At 29.7% G+C, this 22,584-nt stretch overlaps 1 long non-coding RNA gene across 5 annotated transcripts; it reads left to right on the forward strand.

The window, feature by feature from the left end:
• The first annotated feature begins 7,540 nt into the window (after window positions 1-7,540).
• Window positions 7,541-9,864, forward strand: LOC120278806. Of its 5 annotated transcripts, XR_005541771.1 has the most exons (5): window positions 7,541-7,778; window positions 7,871-7,955; window positions 8,016-8,146; window positions 9,443-9,510; window positions 9,613-9,864. It is a non-coding gene; the product is annotated as an uncharacterized LOC120278806 (long non-coding RNA). The 5 variants fall into 5 exon arrangements; XR_005541773.1 differs by lacking the exon at window positions 9,443-9,510; XR_005541774.1 differs by lacking the exons at window positions 9,443-9,510; window positions 9,613-9,864 and adding an exon at window positions 9,576-9,597.
• Window positions 9,865-22,584: the final 12,720 nt, after the last annotated feature.

Consider the following 22,584-nt stretch of genomic DNA (forward strand, 5'->3'; position numbering starts at 1 on the left):
TAACTATAATCTATAGAGGCCAGATCAACACCACTTTCAAACGATTAAAACATCAATTTAATACAACAAAGCCATGAAATATTTTCAATAAACAAGTCAGACATTTGAATATCCTAATAGATTATGCATTCAACTTAATCCGCTCACAACATAGGCGAGAAAAGACCTCAGTGGTGTCACTTCTCTACAGGCTCTTTGCCTTGCAATGAACCTTCACACCTAACCAACCAAGCCCACACACACACAACAGCAAGAAGAAATTAGACATAGAAGACAAGAATGAAACCCTAGGTTATCAAGCAACACAACCCTAACATGCCCTACGATTGGCTCAAAATTCAGTTTCAAGATTTTTCAAAGAGTTCTTAGTGTTCTTGGCTTCTCTCTAAACCAAAGAAACAAGGAAAACAACCTAAGTTCACTGGTGATACAGTAACTCCAAAAACAATGAAGAAGAAGGTTCAAGGATTCCACTAGATTGAAGCAATACAAATCAATCCAAACACTCCTGCCAAGATCCACCAACAATAAAAAGGAAGAAGAACAAAGATCAAGCTCCAATTTAAACTCACAAACCAACCCTAGCTTCAACCATCCAAATAATGAAGAAGGAAGGAGAGAATGAGAGCTTACCTTGAGCAAAGAATGGATTGATCTTTAAGCTCCATAATCAAGCCCAAGAAATCATCCAAACCTAGCCTTTAAACTCCAAAGAATGGCAAAAGATGAGAGGAGGAGAGGATGAGAGAGTTAGGGAAGCCCAAGAAAAAGCACTCAAAAGGGCATAAATAGTCCTCAAACGTGTGTGCGCGCCCTGATGCATGGCTCGCGCAGGAGGCCACACAAACACCTGGCCATGGTGTGCGGCTTGGTGCGTGACCACAAGGAGGACACACATGCAGCAGGAAAGGTTGTGCGGCCTGTACACAGCCCACACAAACTCTATGAGGCCTGTGCACAACCCACACAAGGTTTATGGACTCCATTTACACACTCCACACATTTTAACAAACTCGTTAAACCATACTGAGGTAAATACAAGAAAAACTCGAACAAAAAATTGAGTCAACATATAAGAAAAGACCAGAATCTCGCACTCTACATAAGAAAGAAAATCAAAATACCACAATAAAAATTATCAAAAGTCAAACTAAAAACTAAAAAATTTTCACCATTTATTTTAAATAAAACTTTATGCATCCTTGTGGTTCTAATTTTAAATAGAATTTTAGAATTTTATTCAATCTCATCGACATAAAACTTTGTATTGTTTTTGAGTAAAATCAAAATATCATATATATTTATTTAATGTACACTATTGATTCAGTGTATAATGCATTTTAGTCTTTAAATTTAGAATATGCATTATAATCTTTATATTATGGGTATAAAGTTAATTTTATCAAAATAGCTTATATTGCATCCACATGGAATTTCGTTCTCTAATTAGAGGTTTTTTTTTTAATTGATAAATGCTGAAGTGGATAAGATTATCTAAAATGTCTTAGACATTGGTAGTTTTTTTTTCAACCAAATATGGGCACACCATGTGCTAAGAGCATACAAAGAACGGAGTTAATCCCTCACACAAACTTATGCCCTCATCCAGCGTGTTCTAGGTTTTCAACCAAATATGGACACATGATGTGCTAAGAGATGAACACCTTACATAAAAAAGATCCAGTACTAATAGATTAACATGCCATTAGAATATGAGGTCATTTAGAGTTGATATATAAACTAAATTAGTGAAGAACTTTGAAGTAGCTTTGAGAGAGAACCTAAAAATATTGATTTTGAGATTACGTATATGTCGAAAAATATACATCATACTATTTAAACACTTAAAAAAATAAAATGTAAAATATATTCCTAGTTTTTTCAAAAAAAAAAAAATACTTGTTTAGAATTAATAAAAAAATTTGTAATTTTAAATAATGTCATACATTCTGAGTAAAAATGTTTTCCTAAAAAAACATGAAAATAAAAATATCCTAAAACAATGGTGCATATTGCCGTGAGCATGATATCCTTTTCTAGACGATTTTGTCCTTACAATGAATCAATAGTTTTTCAATATGTAAACAATAATTATAGTGACATGTATACTTTTATTATAATGTTATTCATATATATATATAATTTATGAAATTTATTATTTTCTTGACTTTAAACACTCTTTTTGAATGAACACCATTTTGTGTGAATAAAAATTGATGAATGTATAATTATTCATTATTTAATATTATTTTGTACACTCATTAGCTGTGTATTATAGAAATATTATGATATTCGATGCTTAGCATGGTATATTTTGCATTCTCAAGTTTTGGGCAGTGTTTAGAGAAGAGAGAAAACCAAAAGAAACAATCTTAAGCCAAAATGATGTAGATTGAGCTCTCTCGGTATCAATCAATGAAGAATAGGCCAAACAGGCTCACTTATGGGCACCTTACATTCTTGCTTACGGTCATAAATCCCTTCTAGAGAACCTTACGGGGATGCTTATGCTTGTAAAAGAGAGCATAAGGTCAATCAGAGGGACTTACGGGGAAGACTTATGCCCTTAAGTCAGATAATAAAGACTGTTCCAAAGGAGCTTACAAGCACAATATACGCCTGTAAAGATGGTCGCAAGAGTTATCCAGAGAAGTTTACGGTCCAATGCTTACAGCCATATGTTGGATCGCAACACTAGATAGAAGACCTTACGGACATGACTTACGATCGTAAGTGATCTCTTAATGCTCGCTACCCATCATCTCTAATTCCTTACGACCACGTTCTTACTCTAGTAAGCAGCCCCTAAGTAGCAAGGTATAAATATTTTTGATAAGGGCTTTGAGAGGATCTTTTATTCTATTCAACGGTGAGGCTTAGGGAAAGAGAGGGGACGGAAGGAGAGGGGGGGCAAGGGTGTGCTTGAGCACCCCCCCCTTGCCCCATGGAAAAGATTATATATATATATATATATATAATTAAAATATTTGCAATTATAATTCATATACATATAGTTCTATCTTTATTTATTTATTTTTAAAATTCCACACATGCTATTTAAAATAAATTAAATAAAAATAATAAAATTATTATATTAGACAAAGTCGATGTTCAGTGATAATAATAAATAATATAATATGGGTAGTGAAACTTGTATAAATTTAAAATTTTATATTTTAAATATTTATTTTATAGAATGTATCAATTTATAATTATCAATTTTTCTAAGAATATTGATGTAAAAAACAATAGTATGATAAAGAAAATAAAAATCTAAAAAAACACAACCACTGACGAAACAATATCTAAGAAAGACGTAATCAATTTCTCTTTCTCTTATAAATTAAAAGCGTGGTACTATAGTGAAATTTAACTGATATAATACCATAATTGGTCCATCTACTTTTCTATCTCTTCCCTTTTAGTCCCTCTACTCAAAAATACTCCCAACTAGTCTCTCTACTTCTGAAAATGTGCCCACTTAGTTAGAAATGGTCCCAACTAGTCCCTCTACTATTAAATAGACCAACAAGAAAACCTAAAAAAAACATGAAAAGAAAACAAATTGAAAATTTGCCAAAACTAGAAAATTTCCAATTGACATTATAGAAATAAAAATCATAACTAAACAAAGCGAATGCCAAAAACGGCACCTCAATCAAAGATTCATAGCCTAAGATATGGCTGGACGGAATCTTTCCATAAACGGCAAAATTACTATTTTCGATGCCCAGATGAAGGAATTTGGCCGAAAACTGATATGCTCACATGTTTTCCATCTAATGGGACCCTCTAATAACTAAAATTAGCCTTATAGAGAAATTACCAAAATGACCCTGCCTAGGTCATGTTCCACTTGTCCATGTAGGCACATGCTAGTTCATCAATCCAGCCCGCATCAGTATTGTACTGAATCAATTACTATTCATTCTTGTGATAGGGGTTTAGTATATTTTAGAATTTCTCTCGGTTCAGATAAGATTGCTATATTTATACAACCTTTGTTATTGACTTATAAAACCCTAGAGAGACTCTGCGCCCAAGAATCCTAACTCCCCTTGATTCAAGACCGATTTCATTTTCGTGTCCTTGCTTTTTATTCTCTTTCATTTACACACATCACAACTTTTAGTTAGGCTAGTTTTCGGAGTTAGGATTAGTACTAGTATTCTTGATATTCTATGTGGATCAATACTGTGCCTTAATTTGTACACAATTTAGTACTTGATCGGCGTGTATACTTGCGTCCCCTATCAAAAAAACTAAACAAAAAGAAGAAGCTATTTGTAGGCAAATTCATTTGAATAATGTGGGAGTATTATTAACAATGATAATTTATATTTTTTTATTTTAAAAAAATGGCTTTGTATTGATATGTTGGTGGAGACCAATTAGATATATGAGACTTTCATGCTCAATACAACAATATATGATGTAATAGCAACTCCATTTCACTTTTATTAGAATTTATATTTAAAATAGTGATTATACTCCTTTTATTTTTGCATTATATTTTTAATTAACATCTTGTTCCATTTATTAAACAAAGTGCTAACTTTTGCTTCTCAATTTTTTTTACTCATCTTAAATATTTAGACGGATATAAATAAATAGTATTAGATTAAGTCTCTTAATGGGCTTCAATACATGTTAATATACCTCAGGATTTTGTTGTTAGTATTGTAAATAAACAAGTATCATAATATAAAATTTATTTTGAAAATTTATTATTACTCATTCGCCACTACAACTGTTGAATTAGAAATAGAAATTTAGCAACAAAATTATTCTGTTACTAATTAACAACGAATCAATAACAAATTACTTATCCGTTTCAATTTTAAAAATGAACTTTACATCCGTTTCAAAGTTTGAAACGTAAATTTCGTCCGTTGCTAATTTGTTACAATTTACAAACGGATTTGTAATCCGTTTGTAAATTAGTAACAAATTACAAATTTGTTTTCTAATATTAGCAACGTAATATAATTTTGTTGGTAAATTCGAACGGAAAGAAATTCCGTTACTAAATTTGTATTTTTATTAAAAAATATTTTTTTTTCTTTATGATGATTTAGATAAAATGATAAATAACTTTTATGTATATGTATATGCATAATATGTGTTTAAAAAATATATCATAGAGATACTTATTCATAGGATTAGTATTTAATGAATATTAATATTAGACCAATATTTTCAAAATTTGATTATATTTTTTTAGAAAAATTTATTACTTGGAATCAATTAACCAAACCCAATTGGAAACTAGTTGAGAGGCATATCATTGAAGTGCACAAAGGCATAACAAGTTTTGGATAAAAAAGCACATAAAGAAATAGCCAAGACTACCGCAAAACACACACAACTATCAAGCAGTATTCCCAACAAGATAATTGTTTATAAAACAAGCCTTAGATTCAAATTGTTATTTATATTTATATATTTAATTGAGAAACAATTATTACTACCATTTATAAAAAAGTTAATTTTATTGAGAAACAATTATTATTAGCATTAACTTATTGAAGTTATTATTTTATATTATTAATATCTTCACTTTTTTAAAAAATTATTATACATATTTATATATGTAAGTCATTTAAAATCCAAATAAAATTATTTGTAAATTACAAACGAATTTTCAATTCGTTTGTAAATTAGTAACGGATTACAAATCCATTTCTAATATTAGCAACGGAACATAATTCCGTTGGTAAATTAGAAACGGAACGAAATTCCGTTGCTAAATTTAAATTTATATAAATTTAAGTAACTATCAATTTTCTTAATTGTACTCATGAAATATCATTTTGTAATTATTAATTAAAATTTTAAAATGTACAATTTTTATAGATATATTAACTCTTATTAGATATAATTTTTTATAGATTATTATCTCCTTTTATAAGTATATCTTTTTAGGATAAAAATTATATGAGAGTTTTTTAAATGACTTAGATATATAAAATAGACGAATAATTTTCTTAAAAAAAATTAATATATATAATTCGAATAAATACAATAAGAACTTACAATATAGAAATTTTCTAAATATACTGATTATTTCTAGGTAAAATGAATTTTAAAAAAATAAAAAATATATAATTGAAAAATAAAATTGCAAACGGATCCAAAGATTTGTTGGTAATTTTACAAACTGATCGGGGGATCCGTTTGTAATTTTCACCAACGGCGAGGATCCGTTTGTAAACTTACAAACAGATGGTAATTTTACAAATGAATCCCTGTCCGTTTCTAAAATTACAAACGAATATTTGGATCCGTTTGTAATTTTTTTTTTGGAATAAATTTTGTTACATATATAAATCATAAAATATTAATTTGTAATTATTAACAATAAATTAAGAAATTTATTATTATCGAGAAACAATTAATTTGAGATATTAATTGAGAAAAAAATTATTATTACCATTTATGAAAAAGTTATTATTATAAATTCATAAGAAAGTTAATTATTATTTATAAAATCATAACATATACCACTACATATAATAGTATTTTTTATAATTTTCATGATATATAATTAATATTGCATGATTGATAAATTTATAATTACCAAAATTTACTTTTGCATACGGATCTACGGATCCGTTTGTAATTTTATCAACGGATCTAGGGATCTGTTGGTAAATTTAGAAACATATATGGGGATCCGTTGGTAATTTTACCAATAGACAAGGATCCGTTTGTAAATTACAAACAGATCCTTTTAAATTACAAACGGATCCTTGTCGGTTGGTAAAATTACCAAACGGATCCTTGTTCGTTTATAAATTTAAAAACGGATACTCGCATCCGTTTGTATAATTATCAACAGATCCCTAGATCCGTTGATAAATTTACAAATGGATCCTTGGTCGTTTGTAAAATTATAAACGGATCCCTGGATCCGCTTGCAATTTTTTTTTAAATTAATTTTTTTTTTTTTTTTATTTTTCATTTTATCTCGAAATAATCAATACATTTAGAAAATTTATATATTTTAAGTCTTTTTGGAAACTTATTATGATTTTTTAAATATTTAACTTATTATCATATCTATTTAAATTATATATATTAATTCTTTTAAAAAAAATTATTGGTCTTGTTTATATATCTGAGTCATTTAAAAAATTTTCAAATAATTTTTATCCTAAAAAGATGTAAGGAGAAAAATAATGTATGAAAATTATATCTAAAAGGAATTAATATATTTGTAAAAATTATATATTTTAAAATTTTAATTAATATGAGTACAATTAAAAAAATTGATAAATAAATATGAATATTGGGAATTTGATTATTTTATTTTTTATTTGAATGAACTTATTTTTTGGAATAAATTTTTGATAATTACAAATTTTCTTAATATTAATTTATAATTATTACTAATAAATTTATAAGATAGATTTATTTGTTTGTTAATAAGTTTGCAATATATAAAATTATTAAATATATTATCTATTTTTTGATTGAGTGATTTTTAAAATTAAAATTATTATAAAATAATAATAATAATTTGTGAAATTCACATGACCCGTTTGTATCCGGATCTGTTTTCTCTCCATCTCTGTGAACCCTAGCAATCAGGAGAGCAATCGGGAGTTTAACTGAAGCCCCTTCCTTTCTCCGCTTTCCGATCTCTCCGAATCTCGGTGTGTTAGTTCTCCGATTCCCGATCTCTCCTAATCTCGTTGCCACACTTCACCGAATCGAGTGTTCTCCTTGGGTTGGCGGAGCCGGAGCTCCGGTAACTCGCCATTGATTTCGGTCAGGTAAAATCAAAACCCTAGCTCTAGAATGAAAGAAATCATGAAGAATTTGCTTGTACTTTTAAGTGATTGTTTTTCTGGTTTTCCTTTTTCAGCAATGCTATAGAGGCAAGCAGGTACATGAATCACATGATCTTCTTTACAAGACCAAGGCTAAGGAAATCCAAGATTTTAACCACTGTGAGCTTCTTCTTCTTCTTCTTCTTCTTCTTCTTTGTTTGAAATCTTATAATCCTTGAGGTTGGAAATGGGATGAAATCGGAGTATTGGCAGTGGCTCAGGGCTTCCGTGATGAACTCCGTGAAGCAGAGTGGAGAGTTGGGAGGTCACCAGTTCACCGTGCTGTTACTGCAGCTGATGGCACTATTAAGGTAATTGTTTTACTTGCATTTGGGTTTTGTTTTGCAATTCTTGATTGTGCTGTTGAGGATGGCTATATTATGCATACAATTAGTAATTGAAATTGCAGAGAAGTTACAGATACAATTGTTTATAATGCATATATCACGCTGTCATATGATTTTTCTTGAGGCTTGATAATTTTGCTTGTGTGAACCAACCAACCTTGAGCCGCTTTTTTTCTTATATATTTTTATCTCTTTGTTTTCTCCTTGTGCTGCTAGGTTCTGTGGCAGTTTCCTTTTCTTTGATTTTCATTTGCACATCTTCTATTTGGTTATGTCATCAGGAAAGTTTATTAGTTCAAAAATGAAAGCTTGATCTCCTATTATGAGATCTTCCTGCCATTTTTGGACCTCTTAGAAGAACCTGCGGTGCATGGAAATTTAAACATATTTGTGTGTGTGTGTATATACTATTAGATGATTAATGTATTATACAAAAAAAATCTAATATGATTTAATTAATACTTATTAAGGGTGCATATTATTGAAAAGAATATGCACCCTTAATTTTAAACATTAAAAACTATATTTATATATATACCAATATGAATTACTATTAAACAATACCAATATGATTTAATACTTATCCAAAGTCAAAAGAAGGAAAGGACTCAAAAGATTCGACTCTAGAAGTGAATTTTTTTGGAACCAAAGAGAGGATGAAAATAGTAGACGTATCATAGTAATACAAGAACACTTTGTTGAGTGTATGGGAAGTTCTATTCAATCTTATCATCATGCATGTTACATGCATGTATGTATATAATTCATTAATATATAAAGATGCTTATTCGATCACATTCATATATAAATCTTTTAATCATAAACTTGCATCCAATTCCATGAAAGCCATTAATTCAATAATATTATGCATTTCACTTATCCACGCGAGTAACTAATCTATTCAAACCACTACTTTTCTATTCCATATAATTGGCATGTGACCATGGAACATATTTATGTCTAGTATTGTCAAGCATATGATTTCTCTGATTTAGTATAAGTGGTGAGATTGACATTGTCTTGTAACCAAATCTCTTCAAAATTTACATGCACTTGAGTATTATTTCACACTCTTTTATAATGGTCAAGTATTATTTCACCTTCTTTTTATATAACTAGAAGATACTTTTGACATCTTAAAAATTATCTCTTTAGGATCTATTATCTCTCTTCTATTGCTTGAATTAATTGTGCCTCTGTTTTGATTCTTAATAAATTTTTTTGATGAGTAATGAATTGTACTACTCCTTATGTTTGCAGATCCTAAGAAGTGCTAGACAGCTTGGAGATTTTTTGCTTGTAGGAATATACAGTGATCAAACAGTGAGGTATTTTTATTAGATTTAGGGTTTGTTTTATTTTACTCTATTCATTCCTTTTTCTTGCTGTTCAGTGGGGCAAATCTTTGGATTTTTCATTTGGCCGCAAAGGTGGTGTTTTCTCGGCAATTCTGCTATTTTGAGCGGGGTTTGACTGTGGAGCAGGGGATGGGATTTTCTTTATTTACTTTGTTTTCCTAGGAATTCAAAAGTGGTGTTCTTAGGATTTAATTTGTAGTTATTTTTTTGTTTTTTTGGAGTTTCTGATGTGAATCAGATGTGCAATATATTAATAATGCAACAGTCTGTACGTCACACTGTCTCTTTGGACATAAGAAATGATTTATTTGTTATTTGCGACTATTTTTCTTTTGTTAAAGTTTATTTTGGACATTTTTTCCTAAATGCATTAATGAAATCATTTTTTGTTGGCTTTATTGGATGAAAAAATTTGTCATAACAGGTATTATTTATATCAATTATAAAAATAAATGTGATATTTTTTTTAATTATTTAGGTTTTTAGTAACGGATTACAAATAGATTAAGTTGTTTCAAAATTTAATTTTATATATATATATATATTTCTTTAATTTTAGCAACGGATTTGCAATAGAATAATTTTTTGTGGCTAATAAAAAAACAAATTTAAGACAAAATATGTTCCATTGCAAATCTGTTTCTAAATTTCGAACGCAATAATTTGTTGCAGAATGTAGCAACGCTTTTGAAATGGACTAGTTTCACGATTTTTTTTAAAATTTTGAAATGAATTGTTTTCTGTTACAAATCCATTGCTAATATCTGCAATGGACTATTATTTTGTTTATAATAAATTAGCAATACATACTTTAGAAACAGAAAACTTTCATTTCTAATTTGTTGCTAATTCAATTTAGCAATAGATTAGAAAAAAAAATGCTGTTTGTAAATTGCAATTCTCTTGTAATTCATTGTTCACATAAGTATATATGAATTAAATTTAACAAATAAAGTTTTATTGTATTGGTATGTTGGTGGAGGCACATTAGATATATCAGCCTTTTATGCTCAATACCACAATATGTGATGCAATAGCAACTCCATTTCACTTTTATCAGAATTTATATTTAAAATAGTAATTATATCTTTTTTTTTTTTACGTTATATTTTTAATTAATATCTTTTTCCATTTAATAAACAAAGTGCTAACTTTTGCTTCTCAATTTGTTTTATTTATTTTAAATATTTAGACGGATGTAAATAAATAGGATTAGATTAAGTCGCTTAGTGGGAAAGTAAAGTTTCCATTTTAATCCTTGTACTTATCGAAATGTGCCCTTTCCTTTCCTCTACTCTAATTTGTGCCTTTTAAATCCCCTTACTTTTTTATTTGAGTCAATGAGTCCCTCATGCTGACGGCTGTGAGATTTGCCGTCCAAATATACTGATATGGCGACATATGGCTTTTTATAATGTTTTTTATGGGTGAGGTGGCATACATATATTCCCTTTGGTTTTTATAATGATACATATATTTCCCTTTGCGACCCAGTAATTTGGTACAACAAGGACTTAAATAAAAATCAATATTTATGATACACAGATTGCATCCTAACCTCGGCTTCACCCCGGGCTTCCCTTTCCTCAACGCAAATTTAAATCTTGTTGGGCAGAGTTCTTCTAAGCTTTTTCGATCTGTCAGCCCGGGCTTCAGCCCCGGCTACCACCCATGTGGGTGCGCCCCTTGATTTCATTTCCATAGTCACCACAAGCATAAAAGGCATACATGTATATATATACAAGGGGAAATTACAAAAAAAAAAAAGCATTTTTCTTTATATTTCTCAACCAAATAATTAAAAACAAAATATAAACATCACAAACCACAAAATATAGTGATTATTTTAATTTCTTTTTTTAAGATAATTTTTATTTAGTTTACTTTGATTTCATTATGGTGGATGATTACTATTCAATCCCTTATATGCAAAAATTATTACATGTAAGCCCCAAAATTTTAATTATTCTTCCCTCCCAAAAATAAAATAAATAATTTTATTTTTCTTTGGTGAAATATTTCAACTTACATATCAAGTAAGCATTTTCTACAAATGTAAAATTTAAAAAAAAAATTATTTGATCATTATTTAAAGCACAATTAAAATTGAAGTTCAAGCAAAATAACATGAAATAAAATATAATAAAAATACATTTTTGCAAAAAATTAATAAATGTAATGTATCATCAATTATTAGTTAAGAATATTTGAGAATATTAATTATGAATAAATATAAATTAATAATTAAAATAACCCATATTGTAACTACAAGTTATTTCTTTTTCTTTAGTATTTTATTAATCAAAGTTGGTAATTAATTCAAACTAATTTACAACCCATCAAAATACCATCCATATGTCTTTTTTAGGTTTCTCACACACCATCTTCATTGTCTCATATCTCCATTTTTTACAAATTAAATAGATTCATATATTCCCTCTGTTTTAAAGATAGTGAATACTTATGTTTATTTTTTTTATTTTTTTCTTTAACAAAATTAGAAAGAACCAATTCTATAAATATTTCATTAAAAATAACAACTAATTTAGATGATATAGTATATGCGCTTCATATAAATAAAATAAAATATTTAGAAGATAAGTAAAATAAAATGTTCTGCTAAATAATTGGATTTTTTTTCATGATGCAACAGTTTTAATTTTTATTTTTCTAAGGTTGAAAGCTATGTGCATTGAAGCTTTTTGGTTAAAATTTTAATAGAAAATCTATTGATTTATAAAATCTAAAAAAATAAATACAACACTCAAAAATAACATTTAAGTGGGATTTATTTATATTAAATTTTATTTAAATAACTCTGATTCAATTAATAAAAATTTACACTTTTTTGACAAAAATAAATTAAACTATGAGTTTTTTCAATTAGAATGAACTAAATAGGTTTATTAAGAGAAAACACTAATGGTTACTCTCTCAACAATAACTTATTCTATATTTTGGCAATATATTTATGGTTTATTCTAACAAATTTTCCTGTTTTTTCAATCATAGCAATTTTGTATTTTTTAATATTATAGTTAAACATTTTTTTAATATCATTTCTTTCTTTATTTTATTTTAATTTTGCTTGTATACCCTTCCAAAACTATACTAATTATTTACTAGATCTTCAAAATTTTCTAATTATCTCAATATCCTCATAAAAGAAGTTGATTAACTTATAGTAATCTACAATTTTCTTTAACCCAACTATGGTTAGTGTCACAGCTTTACCAAAGGAAGGTTGCCGTTCTCAACACTTAGGTGGCGTTTGGTTGGATATAATTCTAAATGCAGTGTATTTCCAATTACAATGTAACTGGAAATACTTGATTTTCAAAATATAGTGCAGTTAAATCTTGTGTTTGGTTAGGTGTAACTGGAATTACTGTATTATAAGATTTTTTTGTTTGTTTGGAAGGATTTATATATCTAGAATTGGAAAAATACATGTGTATAAGTGTATGTATATGTGTGTGTATATATGGAAATCTATATACATGTATATCAATATATATATCTATATAAGTATATGTATATGTGTGTATATATGAATATCTGCATATACATATATGAGTATATGTATACATAAACATACTATGTATACATATATGTATATGTGTGTATATACATATATGAATATATATATATATATAAGTAGAAGTGTATATATTTATATATATGTATATGTAAACATACCTATGTATGTTTATATAAAATATATATGTATGTATATGTATATATATATGTATAAGTATATGTATGTGTGTATATATGCATATGCATATGTGTATATGTATGTGTGCGTATGTGTAATTTCTGTATATGTATATATATGTGTGTATGTGTATGTATATGAGTATGTGTGTGTATATATGTATATATATATATATATATATATATGCATATACATTAATATATACATCACCTAAGGATTTTCAACTACCAGGATTTCGACTTACGCCCAATTTGGGCGTAAAACCAAATCCCACATTGGATGTAATTTGAGTTACATGGGTTTTTAAAATCATGTGAACCAGACACTAGATTTCTAAAAACCAAGTAACTCAAATTATATGTAACTTCAAATTCATCCAAATAAACACTACCTTAGTTTTTCTCTTCTTTTATAGTGCGATGCCACCCATGCTTGTCACTAGCCAAGTCATTCCTCGTCACAAATATTACAATAGGCAAACGAAAGCAAACAAGAGAACACACAAAAGAAAGGCAACCCAAATATTTAGACTTATATTCATCACTCAATAATAAATCTCTTCATACAAAACTTCAGGCCAAAGACCTTGTCGAAGTTACAAGAGAGCATGGCGGATAGAATAACTAACCACTAAAGGCATGGGGTTGACGGCCACTCCACCACTTTGCTAAGTGGCCACATTACAGAGAAGGTGGCTCAACCAACCTTGGCAATTGCCCGGCGCAGCAGCTCCCGCCTGGCTCTCGGTCAAGCCATCTCACCACGTCCGGTGAGATCCCGCATGCCCCTTGATCATGCGCTAGGGAGAGAAGGTTAACCGTATCCACTAAGGTAGTGTTTGGATAGTGGGATATAATATTCCATGGATGGGAGATATCCATTGATAAAATATCCATGGATGGGAATATCCATGTTTAAGTGTTTGGTTGGAGGGATTTAATAGTAAGGATAAGATTGTCTGGTGTTTGGTTAGAGGAATAAGGATATGTACATATTTGGATATCCATTTTTAAGTATGTATTTGATTTAAATAACGGATATTAATAGATAATTTTTTTATTTATTTAGCATGAAATATTTTTAATGGATTATTAATTAATAACATAATAAACGGAAACTATTATGAATAACTAGAAACTACATCAAATGATCGGAAACTATTATGAATAACCAAAAGGTTAAAAACTAAAAATGTACTTTCAAATTTATCATTAAAAAATATTTTTAAATTGTTTAATTTAATTTAATTATTGGATGATATTTGTAATTTATTTAAATTTAAATATTTTAGGAAGTATTTAAATAACAGATAATTAATAAAAATATATTTTTTTTATTTAGTTTAAATTATTTTAATGGATTATTAATGAATAACATATTTATTTATTATTTAACTTAATTTTTTAGTTGAAATTAATTAGTTTAAAATATTTAGAGAGATGTAAATGGATGAGAGAAGGAGAGAGAGAAAGGGATGAGATGGTGGGATGAGTGGCATCCTACCAAATTGGTGGGACGCCACTCATCCCACTTTCAGGGATGGGGACATCCCATCCAGCCCTCATCTAGGAAACCAAATACCCGGATGGGGCTATAGCCCTGGATATCCCATCCCTATCCTGGGATATCCGGGGCATAAAACACTACCTAAGTGTCCAACCAATTTGGCAACTACTTGGTGCCAACGTTCGCACCTCAACCACCCCATGACCTTTAGCCACATGTGGACACCACTCTGCACATCTCCTGGTCACATGCGCACAGCATTTAGCCCACGAATGTGCCTACTTGGCCATGCACGCACCCGTGACTCTCGGTCGTGCCTGCCTAGCCCGTCCAGCCGAGGCATGATTACTCAGCACTCTCGGTCACGCGCCCACTCTATCATGCTTGATGGCCAGACCCAACATCCAGCCTCAGTAGCACCAAACACATGTGTTGTTGCCTTACCACCTGCGCCAACCATCTTTTGGGCTTCCCATACTTTGAAATTTCTTGGCTTTCTTCCCCTTGGCCAAGATCTACTCGACAATGCTGAGCCACCACTGGGCGCCTAGTTGGGCCACTGCAATTTGGGTCCTTTAAAATGTCAAAGGTGCCCTCATCCTCCTTTCCTGATTTCTCTACCTCAACTCATTAAACTTATTTTATAGAGCAAAAAATATTATGAAATAATACCAACCAGCAACATTATAAGTTATCGTGTATGATAGCCACTATAATTTGAAAATATTAATTTGAGTTGTTTAATTAATCAAGACTCATATTGATATTTCATTACTATATATCCTGAATAATGGTAACCTTAAAAGAATAGCATCATTTACCTGTCTATTAAGCTTCTACGTGTGAATGATAGAGAAATTAAAATTTGGTAATGATAAATCATTAGAGTGCATAATCTACTGATTTCCCTAGAATTTAAATCTAGGATACTTCACAACGGCCATTAGATGTAAATTTAACAACCACTATCCATTCGCATAGAGTGCCTAGTAATTAACAATACTTAACATTAAATCTACACACTACCCCCACAAATAGAAATCATTAAATCATGATCTAATAATTGTCATGAAACCTCCCTAGATTTTAAAAAGCCAAGGATGCGCTTGTTAGGTTGTGGATCACACATCATATAGGGATATAAGGATATATGTGCATAAATCGTATAGGCTTACACAACTAATGTTTATAATTGTGTTCATCTTATTATATTTAATTTTGAATGAACCCAATTGTGGTGACCTAATTAGGGATGGCAATAATCCCCAAACCCGACCCGACCCGACCTGACCCGACCTGACCCGACCCGAGTTTGACGGGATAAAACCCGATTTTACTGGGTTTCGGGTCGAGTTCGGGATAAAACCCGACTAATGTAAAGTGGGTGCGAGTGCAGGTATGAGAATCCTGATAGCCGACCCGTAGCCGAATCTGAACCCGACCCGAAATTAAATTATATATATTTAAATTTTTATTTTGTTAGGGTTATTTTAAAACTAAAATTACCAAACCCTATCTCATTCTCAGATCTCTCTCCATTCTCCAACTTTCCTCTCCGAACGCCGAAGACGAATCCAACCCGAACTCCGATCTGAAGCTTTCCTCTCCTCATTGTTGTTGGTGCTCGCCAGAGGCCTAGAGACTACCCTTTCTTCCCCTCATTTGAGGTCATCGGAGCAGTCGTCTTCCTTGGCGCCGGGGCCAGCTGGGTACCGTCTCTTTGATCGCGAGCGGAGTGTTCACCAAATCTTCGAAGGAGGCAGAGGTGATTTCTATTTTATGAAAGTAACTTCAGATTAGTGGCTTTTTCTTTTGATTTTGTCATTTGGAAGTAGAATTCTTGGGTGATTCTTGTGTTCTTTGTGTTATTTTTTTAGTGATTGGTTTCTTGTACTATTTGATGGTGAGTTTTGGTTTTCCTGTGGATTGGTTGAAGATGAAAAGCAAAGATTTGATAATTTTAGTGTATGATGAGTGCATACATATTCATTTATTCATTCTGTTAGTTCTCAGGCTTAAATCATTGTGTTGAGAGTTTTATGTTTTGTTGATTGAGTAATGGTCTTGTTTGGTTTGTAAATGGGAAGAATACATCTTGGGGAAAGACAGACATCTCTTCTTGTTTTATACAACTTGGATAAGTGGGACTGTGGGAGTTGAAAATTGAAATGTGTTTTTCTTTTTATTCTTTGATTGCAAGATAATAGAATTAAGCGTTTTTTTTTTTGAAAGAAATTTTGATTTTATTTTCAAAACCAGTTTTTAGTTTTCAAAATAATAAAAAAAAGGTTTATCCACATCATGTAGACTTCAATCAACTCAATTCAAACAAGCCCTTGAATTTGGAATCTTTTAAATTTTGTATTTAAAAAAATAAATTAGATTTCATATTGCAATCTTTTAAAACTAATCTACTTATATTGTTCCATAAATTATATTTTCAAAAACTAATTTAAAATTTTAAACTAAAATATTTCAAAGACAGATGCATCAACTGCCATGATTTACATTTTCACAAATGAAAAATAAATAGCACTTTTCTGTAAAGATAAAGTTTGCCCAAGTTATTGTTGCATAAGCAGATCATTGTTTAAAATTATATTTTAATTTAAATCGAAGAAAACAAATTTTGTATTTTAAAAATGTGTAAGCAATTTTTAAATATTAATTTGCCTACTTAATTTGCTATAAAAATATTACAAAAATGGATGCATCATAGTGGATCATTTATTTTTCCAATTCCTGCACATCAAGGCCAAATTAAAATAAGTTTTGGATCTCTTGCCACTACACCAATTGTCTTATCTAGTTCATCTACCTTTCTATTGGAAAATGAAGGATCAGTCTACATATTGATAAGACCATCACATAAATATATCAATCCATTAGATTAGACACCACACTCAATACTTTCTATTTAGTATCTACTATTAAAGAAGAAACTTAGTGTATATAGAATTTATATACATAACAAATTCATAGATATATGAGAGATGGAAACACATGCAATTAACTTTAGTAGCTTTCAACAACCTGCCACTCAATGCATTCACAGCAGGCAACCAGCTCTTTGCTTAAATGAACCCATTCCCAAGAATTTTAAGGAGTTTCATGTTGATAATTTTAGTGGCATTGAGTATCTTTATACAGTTAATATATCTATTTATATATTGAGTGGATATTCAGCGTATTGAGTGGAAGTATATAATATGCAAATGTGTGAAGGTTAATTATGCATGTGTGTTGAGTTCTTATATATATATATAATTAGCAGAGCATGTTGTAGTTACTCATTTATCTTTGATTCAACTGTAAATTTTATTTTTAATTTTTTTTAGATGGGTGACGATATTGGTTCTCATCAATCAAATGAAATTGAAAGTCCTAATCCTGAAGGTTCTTTTCCAAATGAACATGCCATTGAAGAAGATGTAGGAGATCATACGGAGTCTACTACACAAAGTGGAAGGTTAAAAAGTGTTGTGTGGTGTCATTTTTAAAAGACTCAAATTAATGGAGAGGACAAAGCTCAATGTAATTATTGTAAAAAATTGCTCGGTGGGAAATCAAAGAATGGAACGAAGCACTTGCATCTACATATGGAATCATGTATCCAACGAAAGATTAGCCTAAAAGGGCAAAAACTTATCACAACTAAGATGGTGAATGGCAAACAAGAAATGACAACTACAATTTATGATCCGGAATTTGCAAAGAAGGAGCTAGCTCAAGCAATCATTATGCATGAGTATCCACTTTCGATAGTGGATCATCTCGGTTTTAAAAAGTATTCATTCGCACTTCAACCACTATTTCAAATTTCCTTCTCGAAACACTATGAAGAAAGAAATTTTAAAAATTTATGATAATGAAAAAATGGTGGCATTAAAATTGATGGACATTAATGAAGGAAAAGTGGCAATTACAACAGATATGTGGACAGCAAGCAATAAAAAAAAAGGGGTACATGGCAATTACTGCACATTATATTGATCAAATCTTGGAATTTGCAAAGCCGTATTTTAAGGTAAATATAAATTTATTTTATGATTATATATTATTTTTTCATAATAATAATAATAATAATTGTTCTTTATTTTTTTTTATATATTAGAATGATTGATAGCCTTCTTTTATATTAGGTTCATTTATGTCCCTGCGCCTCACACAAGTGAGAGACTTAGTACTGTATTGGTTGGGTGTTTATTGGATTGGAATATTGATGGCAAATTATCCACCATAACTTTGGATAATTGTAGCACAAATGATTCCATGATTGAAAAAATAAAAAATAAGTTGCATCTTGGGTCATTGCTAAAGGATGGGTCTTTGTTTCATATGCGTTGTTGTGCACATATATTAAATCTAATTGTGAAGGATGGATTGGAAGTGGTGAAAGATTGTGTAGAAAAAATTCATGACTCTGTAGCTTATTGGACCGCAACTCTTAAAAGAGTGGAAAAATTCAAAGAAACAGCTAAACAACTACGCATGACATACACTAAAAGCTTGTGTTTGGATTGCCCAACTAGATGGAATTCAACTTATAAAATGCTTGATATTGCTATATCATATAAAGAAGTATTTTGTAGGCTAAAACATTGTGATGATATATACATTTGTTTGCCAACAACAACACAATGGGAATTTGCAAGTGAAGTTTGTGAGAAGTTGAAGATTTTTAATAGTGTCATAGAATTGTTTTCTGGTACTAATTATCCTACTGTTAATCTTTATTTTCCCAAAGTGTGAAATTAATTTGGCAATATCAAGTTGGCTTACTTCTTCCAATGTGGTGATTCAGATAATGGCAACAAAGATGATGGATAAGTTTAAATGTTATTGGAGTGTGATTCATGATATTATGGGAGTTGCTACAATATTGGATCCAAGATACAAGATGAGTTTACTTGAATATTATTATCAGAAATTGTATCCTGCTGATGCCTACCATGAAGCTAATAGAATTTGAAAGCTTTGCTATGATTTGTTTTTTTATTACGAGTTGAAGAATAAAGAATCCACTAGCTCTCAATTTGAAGATATCAACAGTTTTGTGGTTGATGATTCCTTGAATGATTTTGATGTATTTGTGAAGAGTTAAAAAAGGGCAAAAACAACACATCTTGAGTCAGAGCTTGATCTTTATTTGGAGGAAGATATTTTACCAAGCACATCTGATTTTGATATTTTGATGTGGTGGAAGTTAGACGGAGTTAAATATCCCACACTACAAAAAATTGCAAAAGATGTGTTAGCCATTCCAATATCTACTGTAGCTTCTGAATCTGCGTTCAGTACTGGTGGTCGAATACTAAGTCCGCATCGTAATCGACTTCATTGGCATACTTTAGAGGCTTTGATGTGTGCTAGAAGTTGGTTATGGAGTGAAGAAAATAAAGGTAAACTAGTTTTCATACATGTTTTATGTATTAATATTTTAATATGTTATGTTTTATTATCAATAACTCATTAAAATTCATGTGGCTTACTTAGGAATGAGTTCTAAAGGAATGGAAGACTATGGTAATTTACTTGATGAGATTGATTCCGAGGATGAAGGTAAAAAGAAGATTTTACAAATTAAATGATATTTGGTGCAAAATATATAAATTTTATTTTTCAAATCTAAAATTCTTTTTGTTTAATGTAGATGAACTATTAGCAAGTGGAGCTACTCATGGATTGGAAGATGATTTATTATTTGGTGATGAATGGTGATCACCTAAACACATAAATGCTTTTATTTTGAATTGAATTGAAGTTTTGTTTTATATATTAATAGTATAGTATTTATGTTTCATTATCACTAACTCATTAAATTTTATATGGGTTATATAGGAATGAGTTCTAAAGCAATGAAAGACTTCAATTTACATAATGGGAAAGATTTTGAAGATGAAGGTAAAAAGAAATTTTCACATGTTTAAAGATATTTGATATAAAATATATAGTTCTCGTATGCTTACATTTTAATATTTATTTTGTTTTATGTAGATGAATTATTGGCAAGTGGAACTACTTATGGATTAGAAGATAATTGATCTCTATGAAGATGATGATGAATGATAGTCATTTGAACAAAAAAAAAAAACACACTATAGTTTTGGATTAAAATTTTCTTATTCCTACTCTAACATTATTATGTGACTTTGAATGTCTATTTACTTTGAATGCCTATTTTGTGTTGACTTTAAATGTATTTTGAATTCCTACTTTGAATGTTCTATGAGTTAGGGTGACCATGAAGATGTATCAATGTTTAGGTGTTTGGAGGGTTATCAATGCTTGCATTTGATGCATGACAATGATACCATGGTTTTAATTTGGTTTTCTTTGGTTTGTGAGATCTAGTTGGTGTGTTTATATTAGCATATCTTAAAAATTCTATGTCTAATGTCTATTTTTAATTTTTATTTTGGTATTTTAATTTTATTTTAAATGTTTTTATATAGGGTCAAGCGGGGCGGGTATACCCGCGGGTACTCGATTACCCGTCGGGTGCGGGTGTGGGTTGGGGTTTTGAAAACCTGTCTGGTTCAGATTCGGGTTCGGGTTCAGGTATGGGGGCGGGGTAGCGGGTTCGGGTGCGGGTATGGCAAAACCCGCACCCGACCTGACCCGTTGCCATCCCTAGACCTAATTAAAGTTTAGATAGGGTCCTATTTATCTAATTTTTAATGTGTGGATTTACATATTAATAATATGATATGTGGAATTTATAGGGGCAAAATCGTCAAGTCTATAATGAGCAAACTTATAATTAGCCCCAAAAAGATTTATTATAAATAGGGTGTAGTCCCTGATTAAGCATGCAAAGATATAAGATTCAGAATTAGGTTTTTTTGAATTAGGGTTCCCATCTCCCCTCTCTGTGTGTGATCAGTTAGAAAAACCATAAAGCCCAATCATTATCATCATTATCAATGGATTCAAGTGCATGTATGCTTCCGCCATTTTCTTTGGTCCTAAGCAATCTCCAAAAAAAAATCCAAGGTTTTACAATATTTATACACATTAGATCCATCAACGCATAGAAAGAATATGATGGTATTTTTACTTAGTTTTATTAAGTGATTCAGTATAATGTATTTATCAAATACATTGAACCAAATGTAAATAAATAAATAAATATATATATATATATATATATTCCATATGTTAATTCTAAAATATTTTTGCAAAAACAACCAAATTTTATGAGAAATATGCAATTATAAATAAAAAAAACATAGAGCATTAACCAAATATGAAAAATTACAAGAAGATTTAAAAGAACACTTATTTTTAAAATAATAAAACAATATGGATAATTGCATAAATTTGCTCTTATTTATTGAAATTAATTTCAAATCACTAATCAAACAAAATACTTGAACTAAAATTTTTATATAAAAAAGAAATTAATACGCTGAACACTATGTTTAAAAATATTAAGAATATTAATTATGAATATATATATATATATATATATATTTTTAATAAAAATAATCATATTAATAACTAACACATATTTGTTTTAATTGGTATTTAATTGATCAAAACTATTGACATATTTTTCGACAAATATTTTAATATTTAAATTCTAATTAATCCCAACTAATCACAATAAAACTACAATCCATGTGTTTTTTTCACGCACTATCTTCATTTCCGCACTCTCAGTATGACTACTAATCTATTATAAGCATTGCCAACCATAATTTGTTTTCACAAATCAAATAGAGGCCTTCGTAATTTTATTGATTCATTTTATAAACCATGTATTTATTTTATTTAACAAAACTAAATTACTTGGAAGTCAAATATCTTGTAAAGGA

The sequence above is a fragment of the Dioscorea cayenensis genome, chromosome 16, assembly GCF_009730915.1.
Source record: "Dioscorea cayenensis subsp. rotundata cultivar TDr96_F1 chromosome 16, TDr96_F1_v2_PseudoChromosome.rev07_lg8_w22 25.fasta, whole genome shotgun sequence".
Classification (NCBI taxonomy): domain Eukaryota; kingdom Viridiplantae; phylum Streptophyta; class Magnoliopsida; order Dioscoreales; family Dioscoreaceae; genus Dioscorea; species Dioscorea cayenensis.